The sequence below is a fragment of the Triticum dicoccoides genome, chromosome 2A (assembly GCF_002162155.2).
Source record: "Triticum dicoccoides isolate Atlit2015 ecotype Zavitan chromosome 2A, WEW_v2.0, whole genome shotgun sequence".
Classification (NCBI taxonomy): domain Eukaryota; kingdom Viridiplantae; phylum Streptophyta; class Magnoliopsida; order Poales; family Poaceae; genus Triticum; species Triticum dicoccoides.
Genome location: NC_041382.1, coordinates 520760324 through 520781825, shown reverse-complemented (window position 1 = coordinate 520781825; position 21502 = coordinate 520760324). Strand labels below are relative to the sequence as shown.

Below are 21502 nucleotides of genomic sequence, written 5' to 3'. Positions count from 1 at the left end.
GCTTGAATCCATTCAGGTTCCATGAAGGCTTCTTCAACTTTCTTGGGTTCAGATATTGAGACGAATGCGAAGTGCCCACAGAAGTTTGCGTGCTGTGTTGCCCTCGAACGAGTGAGTGGACCTGGTGCATTGATGCTATCAATTATTCTCTCAATTTGTACTTCATTTGCAACACGAGGATGTACAAGAAGAAGATTTTGCTCTTGCTGATCATTGTCATTGTTAGAAGGATTGTTTTCAGGCTGAGCATTGTCTTCAGGTTGATCAGGTGCGGAGATGATAAGTTCCTCTTCAGGCTGAGCTTCAGAAGGTATGATTTCTCCAGTTCCCATAAGTTTTATTGATTCACTGGATGGAACTTCATCTAGCACATTTGGCAGGTGCTCTCTTTGCGAGCCGTTAGTCTCATCGAACCGCACATCCACTGTTTCAACCACTTTATAGTGAAAAAGGTTGAAGACTCTGTAGGAGTGCGAATCCTTTCCATATCCAAGCATAAAACCTTCATGTGCTTTTGGTGCAAATTTTGAAGTGTGATGTGGATCCTTGATCCAGCACCTGGCACCAAATACTCTGAAGTAACTGACATTTGGCTTCTTGCCAGTAAGGAGCTCATAGGATGTCTTGTTGAGAAGCTTGTGAAGATAAACACGGTTGATGATATGGCATGCAGTATCAATGGCTTCAGGACAGAACTTTCTTGGAGTATTGTATTCATCAAGCATCGTCCGGGCCATCTCAATAAGTGTTCTGTTCTTGCATTCCATGACACCATTCTGCTGCGGTGTGTACGGAGCTGAGAATTCATGTGTAATGCCCAAAGTATCAAGATAAGTGTCTAGACCAGTGTTCTTGAATTCAGTGCCATTGTCACTTCTGATGTGCTTGATCTTGATGCCATAGTTGTTCATGGCTCGATTGGCGAAGCGTCTGAAGACATCCTGCACTTCAGTCTTGTAGAGGATTATATGCACCCAAGTATATCTTGAATAATCATCAACAATGACAAAGCCATAGAGACAAGCAGTAGTAGTAAGAGTTGAGTAATGAGTGGGACCAAAAAGGTCCATGTGGAGCAGTTCGAAGGGTTGAGTCGTTGTCATGATTGTCTTCGAGGGATGCTTGGCCCTCGTCATCTTTCCTGCTTCACAGGCACCGCATAAGTGATCCTTCTTGAACTTGACGCCCTCGATGCCTATGACATGCTTCTTCCTTGTAAGGGTGTGGAGGTTCCTCATGCCAGCTTGCCCTAGCCTCCGATGCCAGAGCCAACATTCTGAAGCTTTTGCTAGAAGACATACGGCAAGCTGTGGTCCTGCTGAGAAATCTACCATGTACAAACCATCTTTCTGATACCCTTCAAACACTAGAGACTTGTCAGATTCCATTAGAACAAGGCAACGATATTTTCCAAACATCACAATCATGTTTAAATCACAAAGCATTGAGATAGACATTAAGTTGAAACCAAGGGATTCAACAAGCATGACTTTATCCATGTGTTGATCCTTTGAGATTGCAACTCTACCTAGACCCAATACCCTGCTTTTACCAGTGTCAGCAAATGTGATGTGACTTTTGTCAGATGGACGTAAGGTTGAGTCCATGAGAAGGCTTCGCTTGCCAGTCATGTGATTAGTACACCCACTATCAATAATCCATTCTAAAGCAGCTGGTGTCGTACCCTACAATGCAGTTAGGGGGATAGGCTTCACAAAGAGAATTGTGAAGCATAAACATTTGACGAGCAAGTGGATTATGAAAGCTTAGATCGAGGTTAGGACTGATAGGGCAAGTGGCAAGCGACTCAGGAACAAAATACATAATAAGACCATTTGGGCATTTGATCTTGCGCCCTACAAGATGTTTAAGGTCCCTAGCAATGGCTTCAGACGATTTTTGTTTTCGGCTGGAGACCTTTCCCTGCAAAAGAGAGTTAAGCTTTCTTAGCCACCCACATCTTCAAGGGTGGCTTCAAAGCAATGAGTCTAAGTGCAGCATCTGAGAACTTTGGCTTTGGAGCCCTAGCAAAAAGTCTTGCAGGTGGACAATAGTACTCATAAGGATAAGCAGAATAGTTTTTGGTCTTATGAACATGGCGGTTTGATGAAACGCGCTCATATTCATAGGCCTGAGTAAGGTTTCCCTGCAAAACATTTGCGTTAGTGCGACTCAGGTGAGTCCTCTGTCTGTATGAAGCCTTCGGACCATATGAAGCCTGTGGTCTGGGGTTTGTCTTCTTCACTTGTGGTGTCATGACGACATTCACAGGAAGATTCTCCAAACACCTTTTCGGCACCCAGACTTTCTTCATAGGCGGCCCATTCCTGTAGTTACTACCAATATACCTGGCAAACACTTCACCATTCTAATTCTTAAATAGTTTATAGTTTGCATCAAAGGATTCATCAATAACAATGGGATTAGCACAAGTGAAGCCAGATAGGGTGGATGGATCCGCTGAAGGTTCCTTTGCAGCAACCCATGTGGTTTTGGGGTACTGCTCAGGTTTCCAGTAAGAGCCATCAGCATTCATTTTCCTTTCGAACCCAACACCCTCTTTCCTAGGGTTTCAGTTCAGGATCTGCCTTTTGAGGACATCACATAGTGTCTGATGCCCTTTGAGACTTTTGTACATCCCTGTTTCAAGCAATGTCTTCAACCTAGAATTCTCATCAGCAATAGCAGTGGTATCCTCAGCAAAGGGGTTAGTTACCACATCAACAGTTGAAGATATTGCAATAGTAGCAGCAGTAGAACATTCAGCAACAGAAGTAGCGTTATCACGCTCAAGGCATTTAAGACATGGTGGTTCAAATCCTTCCTGAGCGGGACTGATCTGTTCAGCGCGAAGTGACTCGTTTTCCTTTTGAAGATCTTCATGAGCCGCTCTCAATTTCTCGAGTTCTTGCTTCCTTTGAAGATAATCATAGGAAAGCTTTTCATGAGTTGTTGAGAGCGTTTCATGACGACTTTCAAGTTCCTCATACTTAACATGAAGATTTTTTATGTCTTCAATTAAGGACTGAGATCAAGTCATTTCAGCGTCCAACAGGTCATCGCTTTTGTCTAACAGTTTTTGAATATGTTCCATAGCTTTCTGTTGTTTAGTGGCAAGGGAAGCATGTTTTGCATAGCTGGGTCCAAATTCATCACCAGATTCATCATCACTGGATTCAGATAGATAGCATTCAATTACCTTAGCATCTTTTGACATAAGGCATGATGCAGAAGATGATGATTCTGGTTCGAATGTCATCGCTTTGAGAGATTCTTTAAAGTCCTCAAACCAAGGATCATGACGAGTTCGATGAACTTCATAGATCTCAGAGAGACGGTCCCAGATAAGCTTCGCATGATTGAGATGCATGATATTCCTAAACTGATTTTGAGACAGACAGGAGCAGATGACGTCCTTCGCCGTGAGGTTGAGAAGAGTGTACTTGCGAATGTCATCAGCTTCCGCCATCTTGCACAGATCGGTCAGACCAATCTCAGTGACGGTCCACAGCTCGCTGTTCGTCGCCATGAGGCGCTTCTTCATCATGGCCTTCCACTTGGGATACTCGTGACCGTCAAAGATGGGGCATGACACAGTCTTCATTCCTGTGGTCGACATAACTAAAACTCCAAGCGTTTAAACCAAAGTCACATAGAACAAGGGAGTACCTCGCTCTGATACCAATTGAAAGTGCGTTATATCGACTAGAGGGGGGTGAATAGGAGATTTTTATGAAAGTCTTCAATACATGGGAGTTTTGAAGACAAACGATAGAAATGAACCTATAACCATGCAGCGGAAGGTAGACTACCCTAGACAAGCCATAGTCAAGTATTCAATGAGGTGGAGGCACAAAGACTAACAGCAGCTAGGCAGTATGGATCAGGATGGAAGATAATATGAAACCAATCTGAACAAACAGTCACACAGTGAAGACAAATGGATAATGCAAATAGGCACTGACTTCACAAGGGCTAACTGTAAATAAAGAGATGGGAAGGATAGAACCAGTGAGCTTGATGAAGACAAAGGTTTGATAGACCAGTTCCAACTGCGGTGACAGTTGTACGTCTGGTTAGGGCGGATAGGTATTTAAACCTGAGGACACATAGTCCCGGACACCTAGTCCTGAACACGCAGCTTAGGACACTCAGTCCTCACCGTATTCCCCTTGAGCTAAGGTCACACAGACCTCGCCCAATCACTCTGGTAAGTCTTCAAGGTAGACTTCCAAACCTTCACAGACTTCCTTCACCGGCGATCCACAATGACTCTTGGATGCTCAGAACGCGACGCCTAACCGGCTGGAGGATTCACAGTCCTCAAGTGTAATAAGTCTTCAGATCACACAGACAGGAAGACTTAAGTGATGCCTAACACTCTTTGGCTCTGGGTGTTTAGGGATTTATCCTCGCAAGGAATTCTCTCTCAAAGGCTTCGAGGTGGGTTGCTCTCAAACGACAAAAGTCGTAGTCTAACTCTGAGCAGCCAACTGTTTATGGTTGTAGGGGGTGGGCTATTTATAGCCACTGGGCAACCCGACCTGGTTTGTCTGAAATGACCCTTGGTCACTAAGGACCTGACACATGTTCCAACGGTCAGATTTCAAACACACACGGCAACTTTACTTGGACTACAAGCAAAGCTGACTTATCCAACTCTGGACAAGATTTGCTCTCATAGTCTTCACTCGAAGACATAGGATTTTTGGTTAAGCATCACTTCAATCATTCTGACTGGTTCTCTTGGACCCCACTTAACAGTACAGTGGTTCCTATGACTCAACAAAGAAAAACACATAAGGACGAAACTGCTAAGTCTTCGCGCTCCATAGTCTTCACGTGATGTCTTCTCTTATCATAGTCTTCAATGTGAATGTCTTCACATACCACCTCTGACTTCAATGTCTTCATACATTTTTAGGGGTCATCTCTGGTAGGAAAACCGAATCAATGAGGGACTCCTACCTGTGTTATCCTGCAATTCTCACAAACACATTAGTCCCTCAACTAGGTTTGTCGTCAATACTCCAAAACCAACTATGGGTGGCACTAGATGCACTTACAAGGAGAGAGTCCAGTGAGTTTCAAACTCCCATCTTCGGATGAGGTGGTCTGCTCTAGATCTATGACCAGGGCAGGGATGATAATTGGTCTTTGAGCGGTGCCTGATGATGGATCCGATGGGTTTCCTTCTTGGAGATGAGGAATAGTGGTTGAGGCCATGAACCCTTCGAAGATCAAGTCTCCTCGGATATCAGCGATGTAATTTAGGCTCCCGAATCTGATCTGATGACCAGGGGCGTAGCTATCGATCTGTTCAAGGTGACCAACTGAATTGGCACGCAGAACAAAGCCGCCAAACACAAAAAGTTGTCCAGGGAGGGAAGTTTCCCCAGAAACAACATCGTTGTTGATGATCGAACGAGCCATTGAACCTTCTGCCGACGACATAATGGAACTCTTAGTGAAAGCACCAATGTTGGTGTCAAAACTGGCCGATCTCAGGTAGGGGGTCCCGAACTGTGTGTCTGAGGATCAAAGGTAATAGGAAACAAAGGGGACACAATGTTTACCCAGGTTCGGGCCCTCTTAATGGAGGTAAAACCCTACTTCCTGCTTGATTGTCTTTGATGAGCATATGGGTTACAAGAGTCGATCTACCTCGAGATCATAATGGCTAAACCCTAGTTGTCTAGCCTATGTCAATTCTTATAGCCTCTACAGACTAAACCCTTTGGTTTATATAGACACTGGAGGGGCCTAGGGTTGTACAGAGTCGGCTTGCAGAAGAAGGAAATTACACATGCGGATGCCAATCTTGCCATCCACGCATAGGATAGTCCTACCTAGACACGGGGAAATGTCTTCTACCTTGTATCTTCACGGCCCATTAGTCCGGCCCATATCACACAGCCCAGACACCCGAGGACCCCTTAGTCCAAGACTCCCTCAGCCTTCCTAGCTACAAGAAACCACACATTTTGTTTATGGCATCACTCGGCCGGCGAAGATGAGACCGCTTGATAACTAGCTTGTTACGGATCGTCCACAAAGTCCAAGCAAGAACCCCAACGCCTAGCCATCTAGTGTGGCGGGACCCCACCGGTGAGGCATGCAATTCCTTACAGAGGTTCGGGAAATTTGATTGGCACCAACTACCACCCACAACTTCCCTGAAACAGCTCTAGAGGAATTGAGTGGCAACGCAGTAGAAGAAGATATGATTCGAGTCCTCTTCCATCTCACAAAGCAAGAAAAAAGCATTTCCAATGCCATTTCTCTTGAGGGCCTCCACACCTTAAGGAACTCTACATCGGATTCATTGCCAAAGAAATATCCTCATCTTTAACGGAAGCCGCACGTGCCATAGCAGGGTCAAGGGTTCCGGCCCTGGGGAGAGCGATGGCCTTGTAAAGTGATCTCGTTGAGAAGCAGTCAGAGCGCTTAAGGTGCCAGGATACTTGGTCGGGCCACATGGTTGGGGTCTGGAGAGCCAAACACTCTAGTAGTTCTTCCCTAGCCGCCTGTTCCCTGGGGCCAAAGGCGCGCCGGAAGGCGATGTTCCCCAGGTCAAGAAGATCAACCTCAAACATGCGGGGTTCAACACAAATGGAGAACAACTCCGGGAAACGCATGCCCAGGAGGTGAGTCCCCACCCACCGATCCAGCCGGAATAGGGTCGACACTTTGGTCCCAACTGAGACCGAAGAACCAATGCGAAGAACGGGAAGTAGAGGATTAAAAATTGCCAAAAGTGAGACCCCCTGATCTCTGGCAGAAGGCAAGAGGTTGGCCAGGCGGGTTGGTCCCAACCGAGATTGAAGAACCAATCTCATATAAGTGATCACATTTAGGCCAAAAATGATTTGGGGGGCCATCGATGGAGCGAGGCGGCAGAATCATCAGCCTTCATACACCGCCGCCAAGTGCACCTAGACGTGGTGTAGTGGTTCCATGAGCCCCATGTCGATGGCCCCCGCGAGAGCGCTCGTGCTCTGCCGCTGGGCACACTCACCATTGCCACCCTGGGACGAGCATCTTGTTAGCCTCACCTACGGATGAGAAGCCGTAGGACGGCGTCAATGTTGATGGTGGCGACGACAACTTGGTCTATTTTCTGAGCAACGTTGACAGCAAGCTAGGCTGTAAGGATGTGGCAGCCATGCGTGCACTTTTTTCATCCCGAGTTGTTTTTGGAAAAAATGCTGAACTTAAGCCTAGAGCCCACGGTCCAGGCTGTGAGGATGTGGCAGCCGCATGTGCACTTTTTATGTCCCGAGTTGTTTTTTGCCTAAATGTGATTTCTTGTACAAGATTATGGAGTAAATTGATTAACTTATGACTATTTGTCCTAAAGTGTGCAATCACTTTGAGTTCCTGGGCTAATGCCACATTTCACTCGAGCTTGTAGAAAATCAGCAGACAAGAAGTCACCGATGTAGACCAAAAGATGCTCGTGGTCGTGTCTGCATAATAGATCGTCGCGCCAGAGAAGGAAACACTGAAGAGGGCATGTAGAACGTCCCAACACTACTAGGTAAAAGCCTAGCAGCAGCGCGGGTTTTAGGCCTATCAGTAGCGCGGGCTGGAGCGCTACTGGTACGGAGCTATAGCTAAAGGTTAGCAGTAGCGTGGGTTAACCCACGCTACTGCTATATCGACTTAGTAGTAGCGTTTTCTCCAAACAGCGCTACTGGTAATTACTAGTAGCGCTTCTCCCAGCACGCGCTACTACTATTATTTCGTATTTTATTTCTTTTTTATTTCATGTTTTATTCATACACCTTTATACAAGTTTTCATACAGCAGCAATTTAGAGATTATTTTTCCATCATAATGAGTTATTACATCACTCGGTGAAAGAACCATGGACTAGTTTCAAGTGGATGGACATCCACTTGAAACTAATCCGCGGTTCTTTCACCCAATGATATAATAAATATCATCGTCATCATCATCATATCATTAACAACTTATCATCATAATACATCATTATCATATAACACCTCCTCATGTTCATCGTTTTCATCAATGAGACATCACATAGCAAGTTGGTCACTAGTCATAATCACAACTACTCCTCATCATCAACTCTAACACATTGTACCACATAATAAATATTGTACCTCATAGGACCTACTACATTCTCTTAGAATCTACTATATTCTCTTAGGTAAAATAGCATAAAACAAGACAACCCCTGACTCTCCATTATGGAGAATGGAGATTATCCTGTCTCCAATTCTTGTCTTTCACACAATGTTGCTTCCAAGTACCTCCTTACGACTATCCATACATTTTTTTCATTGTGTGATTTTCATGTCTCCACCTCTTTTAGAAATCTGATATGGACAGGTGAGATTCGTAGGACGACCTGGCTGTATGTTCAAAACATTAAGGCGACCTTTCTGATACATAAGATGGGGCACACAATCATCCAAGATTTCCTGTTGAAAAACATAGTAATAACTTCGTAGTTAGCAATCTAGTTAAGTTTTAAACGAATTTATGCAAAAGATGCACGGATGTCGTAATAGTACAAAATCTTACCATGGCATCTCCATGGATGTTACCGTAGTTCAACACGTGCACTAGTGGCACGTATTGACCATAATGTGGAGGAGTTTTATTATAGATATTGTAATTCTCAAGATCAGTACAAAATGCGACCAGATGATTTTTCTCTTGATAAGTTAACTCAGAGCCATGGGTGTAGTAGGTTCTGTCTACCATGTTCCGCACATTGTTTGAACAATGAAAATAAACTGTCAATGGAAGTAAGCTGTCAACTATTTTGAAGTTTGGGAAACTCACATAGCGGTAGAATTGGAAGCGTATCAACAAGGACCCAAATGTCCAAATTGTCTTGGTCGATGTCAGGATCACCAAGATCCATGGTGACAAACATACCCTCTTGAAAATCATACATCTTGCAAAGTGCTTCCCAACTCGGGCAACCAAAATGGAATACGCTCTCAAAATTGTATAGATTTACCTCAAAATCCATACCATGATGGATCCTTAGGTTAATTTTCTTTGTTTCATTCCTCTCATGATCTTCAAAAACCATCCTCTCCAAGACATAGCGTCTTGCATGGCATGGGATAAGCTAGTCGAATTGTAAAAGACAAAAATTACATGTTGAAGTAGTAGAAGTCGAGCTTAATTACGAAAAAAACACTTTGCGTCGTAGCTTACAGTATCACAATCGAAGGCCTCCTCGAGCTTAATGCTAAAGCGCTGACCTTCGTCCAGGTGAGGCCTGTCGCAGAAACCCCGATCGTCGTGGCACCAGTCGCACTCCCCCGAGAGACTTTCGTCGTCCGAGTACGATATTTCCTATGTTCATAATTCAAATATTAAACTTGTACATTTAAATATATGTACTATAAAAATTAAATTAGATCATTATTATTCATCACGGGTTGATTATCGGTCTGCCGAGTCTATATGGTGGAGACTCTCCCTCACTGATTCCTCTCTGACATTTGCGACCGTCGGTGATGGTCGTTACTACTTCTTTCCCTAGTGCATAACAAAGCTCTAGCACAAGGAAAAGAAGGAGAAACGACCCCCACGACAACAGTCGGGATTCTTCGTCCTCTCTCATATATGGTGGATAGACTCACTCACAGATTTTTTGACCTTCGGTGTTGGAGCCTCGGCAGACTTAATGTCAACCCGAAATGTCGTTTAATTATTTTTCTAGAAAATCCAGGCCACTCGATATTTCCTACATATTCTAGCACAAGTCATGCCAAAATTCACGAAAAATTCCGGCATGACCTTTTGCTAAAATAGGACATATTGAGCGTCTGAAATTTGCCGGAACATAAATTAATCAACAGTCCGGCAAAACATAGGCCACTCAGAGGTGTAACCTGAACATGACCGGCTACTTGGGCAACCACATATCCTATTTGAGCAACACAAGATATACATGTTTTTATCTACATCATATCTTATATGACTCATATTGACATGGATATTTGGCTGGTCTCACCTCGAGGTCGGAGGGGGTCGGTGACGGGGATGATGGAGGGGTTCCTTGATTTCTGCAAAAACAAAAACCCTATAAATAAAACCCTAGCGAACGACATCGATGCGGGAATAATTGCTTAAACTAAAAAAATAACAACAAATGTGACATGTTCAACTAGTTCTATTAATTCAAATAGTTCTTACTAAATATAAACTTACTATAAATAGAAATAAACTAAAAATAAACTAGTTCAACTAGTTATATTAATTTTCTTACTAAAAATACATTAGTTCTATTAGTTCAACTAGTTTATTAATTTACTTACTAAACTAGTTCAACTAGTTTATTAATTTACTTACTAATTATTTTAAACACTTACTAAAAACAGTAAAAAACTACATTATACAATAGTAAAAAAACATCTACTATTAACCATCACCTAGTTAACTAGTACCATCACTACTACTAATTAACACCTACTACTACTAAAAATCATTATTTATGAACCCTAAATTAACATCTACTACTACTAGAAAACATCTACTAACTAAGCAGAGAGAGAGGGGTGGGGGCTTACAGAGAGGGGAGAGACGGTGGCGGGGAGGTGCTCGGCGACGGAGGTAGGGGCGGCGAGGGCGGGCTCGGGATCGGGAGGCGGAGGTCCTGGGCGGGATCAGGCGGCGGCGGTGAGGTCGAGGGCGGCAACGGTGAGGTCGAGAGCGGCGGCGGGCGGCGGCGGTGAGGTTGAGGGCGGCCTCGGGCAACGGCGGTGAGGGCAGGCTCGGGCTCGGGTGGCGGCGACAGAGGAGTAGGGGAACAGGAGGGAAAGGAGGACTTAGCAAAATTTTGAGCCTGCGGGTGGTTAAGTCAAACTAGCAGTAGCACTCTTAAGGAAACGCGCTATAGCTAATTTAGCTATAGCACGTTTTAGAAAAAACGCTACTTCTAAAGGAAGCAATTATTTCTTTTGTTCATCCCAATATCAGTAGCGCTTTGTCCTGGAAAAACGCTATAAGTCTAAGCATGTAAAAACATCAAAAATATACATTGGTCATCATTGATCTTTTTGTGTAGAATCTAAATAGTCAACATGAATCTTCACCGTACCTGTATAGGCACAGGCGAAGATTCATATTGCAGCCACAAATCCTACACATATAGTTCAATGAAGACCAAGTGCTCAAGATAGTTTGAGAAGTAACATATTTAAGGTGGTAAACACCTTGTTCGCTTAGCAGTATGGGACTAAACTTAGTTATTTGCGGTGATACTTAGCAGCAGCGAGTTTTGAAGAAAAATGCTGCTACTGAGTACTTTAGCAGTAGCGCGTCCAAGACAAGGGCGCTACTACTATATCTAGCCTAGAGGCAATGTCGTGGCAATTATAGTAGTAGCGCTTGTTTCACCTAGAGCGCTACTGCTATCGGGATGTTAGTAACGCGGTTTCCTGGAGCTCGCTACTGCTAATTAGCAGTAGTATTTGTTTTTAAACCACGCTGCTGCTAAGATTCTGCGTATAAGGTTTTCCCTAGTAGTACAAGTATGATCAGACGAAGGTGGGAAATACAAATCTCACACTCTCCCTGACAAGGTCGAGGCTGGCCAAGCATCACTGGTCGGAGCTAGAGCCAGAGAACCAAGACGAACAACCACATTGTCTAAATCCCTACACGGGTAGACTTATTTTGTTGCCGTCTGCATGGCTTGCTTGGATCATAATCAATGATGGATGGAGAATTTTATTCCCAAAATTGCTCAACCCAATGGACCTGGGTTTAGGATTGGGATTATGAACAAAACCATATAAATTACAGTGATTTTAGCTGTCGAATTTAGCAACAGATTGAAACAATTATTTAAACAAAATAGAGAACCATGAGAAGAAGATAGATGACAATGAATCCAAAATAGGTCCTTTTGCCTTGTTCGCAACAATAGTTGTTGAATCCCCTTGAAGGAACCTAAAAGAGAAGATCAGTCATGATGATGGAGGTTTAGCCAAAGTTTGATTTTTTTATTGTTTAAAAAGCTTTGGGCATAACACAGAACTACAATTTAAAACAAAAGTATGTAAAATTTTGCATTGTGGAATGCTTCATCAAAGCAAGTCGGGCATTTTGTCAGATCCATTTGGTCCGAGAAATTATGTATTCACGCTACGGTGAATACCGAAAATGACTATGGATTTGTTAATTCTCAAAGAATTTTAGAATTAATTAAATCTGAATCAACTCTATAGCCGTTTGATTTTACGCAGATATTCTTGCTATTTTTCCATTTTGAGTTATGTATTTGCTTTTTATGTTTCTTGGTGTTCTTTGATTGGCTATGATAATGGATGGGTTCATGTTGGAAATATGCCCTAGAGGTAGTAATATTGTAATATTTATTTTCACATTTATAATTAAGAGTTTATATTTGATGATACAACTGATATGATTCTAGAACATGTGATTCGGAGGAAAACTCTTAAGCATGTGTGGAATGATAAACAGTAAAACTTGATTCCTACTCTTGCCTCCGGGACTAGCTCAACTGATGTATATTGATAATGTTTTTCGGATCTTGACATTTTGTTAAGTGTAACAATAATCCCAAAATAACATTGAGAGTATGATGTTAGAAGAATGATCATATTAAATTAACCCAACTTGTTTGTTATACTTTGAGATGTAATCATCACAAGTCTATTGATACAACATGGAGAGCTAACGTATGCTTTAGTTTCTTAGACCATGAGAGTATTGTAGTCACTTTGTACCAAACGATGGACTTTGGGGTTGCTCAAACATCATCTGTAACACTGTGATCATAATGAAAACTTTCGGGTTCATCAAAAAGTGTGACAAGGGGCTAGATAGCTCTAGAGTGGGAGTTGCTCCTCCGACGATTGAGTGATATTCTTAGGGCCCTCTCGGCGTGACCACATCCATCATCGTCTGACGAGACACATGTGACTAGGTTACAAGGATGCTGAAACATGTCAACGAGAAAGAAGACAAAAACGGTAACAAGAAGATCAGTATAATGAGGATGAGAATGACTCAAGAGGATACCAATATATCTCACCTCAGGTTTTGTAGAGTATCATGAAGCAAGGGAATAACATATGATAACCAAAGGTTCACTGGAATATCATTCGTATATTCATAGGGATCAATATGGATGTCCACAGCTTTGCTAATGATCATTGAACGAAAGGGAGTTTCGTTCATGTCTATATTTTACTGAACCTACGGGGTCACACGCTTAAGGGAATCACAGTCTGTTGAGTGTTAGTGGAGTATAAGTTATGGGAAAAGTTCATGAAATAGTTCCGAACAAAACCAGAAGCGTTTCAGGGTTTTCCTGGTAATACCAGGAATTGATATATAGTCGAAAATGTTTTTGAAGATGTTAAATAAATGATAAAAGGTTCTAATATCGATTAAGAGGCTTTTAGAAATTATTTAATATCAATTTTCTAAAGAAAATATAATAAGGGTGCCCAATTGGGGAGTTATTGGGCCCTAAAGCCCAATAACAATTGGGGTGCCCCTAGCTTGTATGACAAGCTAGGGGGCCGAATTGGAGAGGGGGGAGAACTCCTCCTCTCCTAGGCCAGCGCACCAAGGAGGGAGTCCTTCCCTCCTTGTGTGGCGCCTCTCTCCCCTACACCTATATATACTAGAGGATTTTGCCCCTTGAGAGATACAAATTTTTGGAGCCTCCTCTTATTCTAGTTCTAATTTAGAGTTGATATAATTAGAGCTAGACCTAAATCTCTCTAATCCTCATAATAAAGAAGTCTTGTGGGGTCCTCTTTTTCTTCCTCTAATTCATAGGCGGCGATTAGCTCTGGACGACAAAGCACCGCCGGATCATGAAGCTTGTAGGTCTGTAATCCGTAGAGAGGTCGTGCTTTCGGTCTTCAATTCGAGGGATAGCTCGTGAACGGTTCGAGGGACTTCATCGACAATCTACGTCAACTCTTCTTCTGATGCAACTCTAAGTTGGTAACGATCCGATCTAAACCTCTAGTCAATCTTCTTAGTGTTCCTGGGATCGGGATTGTGGAGCGATTTTTTTTGTTTTCTACTATGTTTCTCAATAGTTCATTCCCATAGTGGTCATGGATTTAGGATTGGGATCGTGATAATATCTTGTCGAAATTACCGTGTTTCCAATTCTCAAATTCAGTCGCACATCTAAAAACTTGTTTGAACCTGAAGGAGTTTTTTTAATGAAAGGGGTTTCCCCTACCCCAACTTTATTAAGCCAAGGCAAAAACCAACGAAAAAACATTTCCATCTCTCAGCCACAACCATCAGCAACGGATTATTATAGCACAAGTTCCTAAGGTCTTGTTTGGTTGGGATACAATCCACATGGATTGTCTGGGATTGCAGCATGATCCACGTGGTTCATTCTGATGGGGAACTGTTCCCTATGGATCCCAGTTGACGTGTTTGTTTTCTGCCGCGATGGAAAACTTCCCAGCCCAGGCCGCGTCGATCTCCTTCAATCCACGGGGCGCAAAAAATCGCCTCTGATCCGTGGAACCGATCATGCGAGGCACATCTCGAGGCTACTTCCTCTCGTTGCGGCTGTTCATCTCCATTGTTGCTCCTGTGTCTGGGAGAACCAAACGAGATTTTAAAGAGAGGGGATTGGTATGCAGGTTTTGGGTGACAAGAAGGAATCAACTTAATCCCTAGTGTTTTTTCGAAACGGAAGCAAAAGCTTTGCCTCATCTTATTAATAAAGAAGAAGGTTTAACAGAGTCTTAAGTGAGGGCCATCACCCCTCCACAGATGGAAAAAAGAAGCCTACTCTCACGGCATGATATAACTCAAATGCTTTGCCCCAGATGAGATCCAATCCTTGGCCTCGCATTTGATGCGATCGATGATGAGCGACGGTAAGGTGGACTTGTTTCTGAAGACCCTCGCGTTTCTCTCATTCCAGATCTCCCAAACGACCAACATCAGCTGAGTGGTCATCGCACGTCCTCTATGGCCTTCCCTGAGAGTCGTGGCCTCCCACCAGGCGCGGACCGACGGAAACACCCGCCACACAACGGTGTCAATATCTGACACCCCTATCCAAGATTTGACCGCGTTCCAGATGCGAGTGGAGAACCTACATTTGAACAGCATGTGCACCGCTGACTCCGGCTCACATTTGCATAGCTGACATAAGCCGCAGTTTGGCCAACCTCGCTTCTCCAGACGGCCAGTCGTCCAGATTCTGTTTTTGAGGACAAGACAAGCCAAAAAAATTGCATTTGGGGGGAGCCCAGTTGCCCCACACTGCAGGCACCATGATCGAGTCAATCGTCCCAAGAAACTGAGCTTTGTAGGCAGACGCCACAGAGTATTTTCTGTTGGCGGTGAACTTCCAAACAATTCCGTCGGCAATGCCATCTTGAAGTTGTACTTGTTCCATGCTAGACCATAGAGCGCAAAATTGCACAATGTGGTTGGCCGAGAGCCTGGTAGCCATGTTAATGTTCCTGAGCCAAAGGAGGTCGTGCATCGCGTCCCTCACAGTGAGGTTCTTGCCCTTGGAGATTTTGAAGATCAGAGGAGCGATGTCCCTAGGCTTGGCCCCAAGCAGCCATGGGGTGTGCCAAAATTTGGCGGTTTTGCCGTCGCCCACAGTGATGGTTGTAGCCGCATAAAATAGGTCCATGTCCACCTTATTACATGGTTTCCCCAATCCAACCTAGGCCCTGTCAGGTCCTTTCCATTAGTACCACGGCCACCATAGTCGGAGCGCGCGGGCGTACTTTCGGAGGTCCAAAATCCCCAATCCGTTGTATTTTTTTGGTCTGCAGACAAGCTTCCAGTTAACCTTGCATTTTCCACCAGAGACCTTGTCGGAGCCTGCCCAGAGGAAAGCGCACTCAATTTCTCAACTACATTAGGGGTCCCCTCCGAAAGGATGAGGGGCGTGATATGATAGGTAGTCTATGCCGTAAGGACCGCCTTGACGAGTGCGGCCCTACCGGCGGTCGTGATGTGCCCACCTTGCCAGGGAACAAGCTTCCCAGCCACCTTGTCAACCAGGGGTTGAAGATCAATCCTTCGGAGCTGGTGCACAGAGAGGGGCAGCCTGAGGTACTTCATGGGGAAAGTGGCCCGCTTAATTGGGAAGCTGTCAAGCACCACGTCGAGATCGATGCTAGCACAACGAATGGGAGCCACAAGAGTCTTCTCCAAATTGGTAACGAGGCCCGTAACCTCCCCAAATCCGTGCAGGATGGCGGTCAAGCACACGATGTCCTCACGAATAGGAGCCGCAAAAATGGATGCGTCATCGGCGTAAAGTGAGGTGCGGAGGCAAGCTGCCCGGTCGTCCATGGGGTGCAACTGGTTCTTGCGTGTGTCTATGTCCAGAAGGTTCTACGGTGGGTCTATGGCAAGCACAAACAACAGCGGGAAGAGGGGGTCACCCTGACGGAGACCAATATGGTGCTGGATGGGATCCCCTAGAACCCCGTTGAGAGAAACTCTAGAGGTCGATGTTCTCAACAAGGCAGCAATCATGTCTCTGAACCTCATCGAAAACCACGCCGGCAAAGGAGGTCAAGCAGATAATCCCAGCGGACGGAGTCAAAAGCTTTCTTGATGTCTAGCTTGAAGAGAAGAGAGGGCTTTTTCAAACGGTGTAGCATGCACTCCAAATTCCGAATGTAAAGAAAGTTGTCATGGATGCTCTGCGTCTTGATGAAGGTGCTCTGGGATCTAGAGACAAGCTGGTGCATAAAGGGAGCAAGCCGCGAGGCCATCATCTTGGCCACAATCTTGGTGATTGCGTGGATGAGGCTAATAGGCCTAAAATCTGAGATCCACTCGGCGCCCTCTTTCTTGGGAAGAAGCACAATGTTGGCTAAATTGACCAAGTGGAAGTGCTCCGCGCGCAAGTCTGAAAAATTATTAATCACAACCATGACATCTCCCGTGATGGTGTCCCAGCAAGCTTTGAAAAAAGCCACTGAGAAGCCATCGGGCCAGGCACCTTGTCCTTTGGGCGATGAGCAATGGCATCAGTGACCTCCTTCTCCGTAAAGGGGTCGTCGAGACACGACATATTGCATTGGGTGAAGTCCATGGTCTCCCAGTTGAAATCATGGGATCTCCTCTAGCCCTTATGCAGCATAGAAGAGAAGTGATCATGAGCGAGCTTCTCTTTCTCCTCATGTTGTGTGACCCATCCTGCACCATTCAGGAGACGATGAATGAAGTTCTTTCGCCGGCGACCGTTGACCCAGAGATGAAAATATCTCGTGTTGGCATCTCCCTCCTTAAGGTTGGTGATACGAGAGCATTAACGTTTGCGTGGTCGCTCAAGGACAGACAGGCCAATGACCCTCCTCTTGAGCCTTCTCCTCAAATCATTCTCCTCCGGGGAGAGGGCTCGAGAATCCATGGCCATATCGAGACGGAGAATGACCTCAAGAGCCATGTGTAGTTTAATATTAGCGATTGAAAAGAAGGTGTTACTCCATCGTCAGAGGTGGAGACCCGTTCAACGGAGCTTGTCATGCAGCTTTTGACATGGCTCAGTGTGCACAGAAGGCTTTCCCGAGGAGTCAGTGACCACCTGTTGAAAACCCGGCAACTTGGTCCAAAAATTCTCAACACAAAAAATCCTCAGTCGTTTGGATCCTCAGTCACTAGAGAGGAGCAGAGGGCAATGATCTGAGAGGGAGGAAGAGAGCGCGGTTAGGATGTGACTATCAAAGAGCAGGTCCCAATATGAGTTGCAGAAGAAGCTATCGAGCTTGCAAAGAGTTGGATCAATCCTCTCATTGCTCCAAGTGAACTTTCTATTCCGGAGGCGGATTTCTTTTAGCTCACAAGAATTTAGGGCGACTCTAAAATGGTTGATGCGTGAAATATTAGCATTCCGCTTGCCCGGTAAATCTGGTTAAAATCTCCAGTGACAAGCGATTTGACATTGGGAGTCGGCTTAAGAGCGGCCATTTCAGCAAAGAAATCATCCTTCCTGTTGTTGGCTAAGGACCCATACACGCTTATGAGCAAGAACTCCACATCTGAATTGATAATCTTAATGGTGGAAGACAAATGAAACTCCCCTGGAACAATGTTGGACGCCGAGATGAAGGAATCATCCCACAGCAACACAATACCCCCTCGAGTACCTATGGCAGGCCGAAAAGCAAAGCTTCACGGCCTGGAGCCTCCAAGAATGGATGTTGTGAAGCAATCAAGCGATTATAGCTTCGACTCTTGAAGGCAAACGATGTTACAGGAGGAGGAAACAATGGTCTCATGAACAGTGGCTCCTTTGTTTGGACAGTTCAGCCCCCTGACGTTCCAGTTGATGATACTGAGGTTGTTTTCTAACATTTAGAACGGTAGCAACTCACAACAGAGCATGGGAAGAGACAGAGGAAACACAACTTCATGTTGATAAACAGCACAGGAGTACATGTTGGAGCTGACATGGATGCTAACAAAGCATAGGCATTAAGCAGACACGAGCAGGAGACTATAGAGGCCAGGCAACACGCCCTGGAAGCAACAAGAACAGCAAAAGTGACACAGCGAGAACAGACAGATTTTAGGTTTGCTAACATTCAGAAATAACTTGAACTCTGGGAGTGGCGAGCATTGCTGAGACATCAGGCGGCGGCCTACGCACCGTCGCGGTCCATAGCATCGGCCCCTCCGTGAGCGAGAAGGGCATGTTCGACCGTCGTGGCTAGGTCGCAATCAAGCTAGAAAAGAGCACGGAGAGCGCTGACAGCAATGGGCAGCGGCTTCCCACGAAAAAGGTCCGCGAATTTGGAGATGGCCATCTCCGTGATGTCATTGCCACTATGCCCAAGCGCTTGCAAAGGATTTTCTCAACCATCGTCGCAATGGCGTGGCCCTGTTCTTTCCTTGGAGACGAGCACTGCACCTTCGCAGGGAGAAGCCTGGTGCGATGGTCTTGCATCACTCGGCGGGCGACTTCGGTTGGGAGGATGGAGGCGACAGGAGCAAAGGCAATGGTTGACGGACAAACAACGGAGAGCCCTCGAGCGAGCAGGGTGTGGGCGCTGGCGAGGAAGGGACGTCATCGGCGCTGGTGCCAGGCGGAGAGCTCATCGGGATGTGCAGGGGTCTATTGGCCTGATCTTGAGACGTCTGGGTCCTCGGCAGGGCTGGCGAGAGAGCACCCGCCTCCCACAACACAGTCGTGCACTGAGCGCCAGCCCTGAGCTCGGTGAGCTCGTGGCCACGCAGCAATAGGAGCACAGGCGGGCTGGGGCGAAGGAGTAAAGTGAACCCAGCGCCAGGCATGTCGTCAGCGGCAGAAGGCATCAGGGCGGGGACGGGAAGAGTGGAGGCTGCCGACAGTGCTCCCAGAGGCGGAGACGGGGCCTCTTCAGGGGCCGACCTTATGGTCGGTGCCCTGGCCCTCTAGGCCAGAGCCGTGAACGGAGAACGAACCAGAGGCCTCCCGCGGCCCGACGACGCCCGCACGACGATGGAGCCTTGGCACCGCGAGGAAACATGAGAGACATCCTGGCGCCGCCTGTGGCGCCCTTCGGCGGAGAGCACCCCTACCTGGCGCGCCAAATGTCGGATTTCGGGTTCCGGCAGACCCTTGAGGTTCGAACACTGGGGTGCGCGCGGAGATTTCGCCTCCTACCTACCTGCACCCCTCTGCCATGCTAGGATCTAAACTATCGAAAGAACAACACAAGAGACACAGGGTTTATACTGGTTCGGGCCACCGTTGTGGTGTAATACCCTACTCCAGTGTGTGGTGTGTGGATTGCCTCTTGGGCTGATGATGATGAACAATACAAGGAAGAACAGCCTCGCGAGGGTCTGTTCTTGGCTGGGGCGATGAACTGCTGGGAGGAGTTCAGTCACCTTTCTCTCTCTCTCTCTCTCTCTCTCTCTCTCTCTCTCTCTCTCTCTCTGCTTCCAACCGGCCGACCCTTTGCCATGTGGGTGGCTGGTCCTATTTATAGAGGCCCTGGTCCTCTTCCCAAATATCGAGCAGGAAGGGAGCCAACACTGGCGGGCTAATTTGAAGGGGGACAGCAAGTATCAGCTATCCTGACAAAAGTAGTCTTCGTCTGCGCAAAGCTTTGGTGATGACGCCGTCTTGGGCTCCACGGTGACCTCCGTCTCGTAGTCCTCCTGGTCTTGGTCTCGTTGCACCGAAATGGCAACCTTTTCCTGATGCCTCGGTACTCCGCGGCTGCGCTTGCCCCCTTTGCACTGAAGAGGAAAGAAGGACGTTGCGCGGGCTGGCACCCGCCTGGCGCCCTGAGTCGTCATGGCTTGCGTCATGGGCACCTCGCGAGATACCCCGCCTTGATCTCTCCGCCTCCTCGTGAGCCTGCCTGATGAGGCCGTGCCTGGCCCCTCGCGAGGGTCTTGAGTTTGTGTTGGTGAAGATGGGCCGTGCTGGGCCCCTCTTTGAGCCACGCCGCAGGCTGCAGGCAGGCAAGTCTGGGGACCCCCGTTCCCAGAACGCCGACAGTAGCCCCCGGGCCCAAGGCGCGCCCGGACTTGGCCGTGCAGGAAGGCGGAAGGGCAAGAGCAAAGCGCCGCGGGCCCTATCAGCCTGTGGCCTTGGGTGCCGCATGGCGGTTGACTGGTCGTGGGCGCCTTAGCAGCCGCGGGAGTTGATAAGGGAGTGGCGTCCGCCTAGGCCCTTCTTCTTGCCTTCCCCGGTTGTTGTTCAGGTCCCCTTTCTTGTGCCTCTCCTCCCTTCCTCCGAAATCTCCATATCTGCTCTGACCGTGCGACCTAGGAAGCCATGGCACCTCACCAACCCCCGGCCGCAGCTTGGTACTCGTCTGCCCTGGACCCGCCGAACATGTCGGAGGCGGGCCTTGCCCGGTTGCGCCGGATAGCGATGGCGCGAGGCATTGACGGAGCGAAGGTGTTCAAGGCCGGCTCCGCCACCCCTGAGGGTCAGAGGAGCACCTTCTATCCGCTCTTCGTAAGTGCCATTGTTGCTGGCCTGGTGCCTCCCTTCTCCGAGTTCTTCTTCTCTGTCCTCCGCCATTACAAGATGCAAGCTCTGCATCTCCATCCCAACTCCGTCCTTCTCCTCGCGATCTTTGCTTATTACTGTGAGGCCCACGTTGGGGTGCAGCCCTCAGTGGCCTTGCTGCGCCACTACTTCTACCTTCGGACCTCTCGCGGTCCTGCTTCCGCGTGCGCGAGCTTCGTCGCGTACGGTGGCGCCATTGCCATCTCGAACCCTGGGAAGAGGATTGAGGGCTTCAGGAGCAAGTGGGTCTTGGTGGATGCTGAGCGCATCCACCCTCGGCTGATCTTGCCCACGGAGCAGCCCACGAGCTCCAGCAACTGGGGTCGGGCGAAGCTCACGGATCCCTGCGTGAAGATGGTGTTGGAGAAGATGGATGCGGATCTGAGGCCGACCGACATGGCGGCGGCGAAGCTAACTGGCGCGTCGTTGTTGAGGGAGTTCCTGGAGCACCAGCTGGCTCCGCTTCGACAGTACTTGCTTCCAATGTGGAGGCCCCGTCCGAGC

General features: G+C 46.8%; 1 pseudogene; it reads right to left on the bottom strand.

Moving 5' to 3' along the window:
- Positions 1 to 1936: 1936 nt before the first annotated feature.
- Positions 1937 to 3806, bottom strand: LOC119359522 (annotated as a pseudogene).
- Positions 3807 to 21502: the final 17696 nt, after the last annotated feature.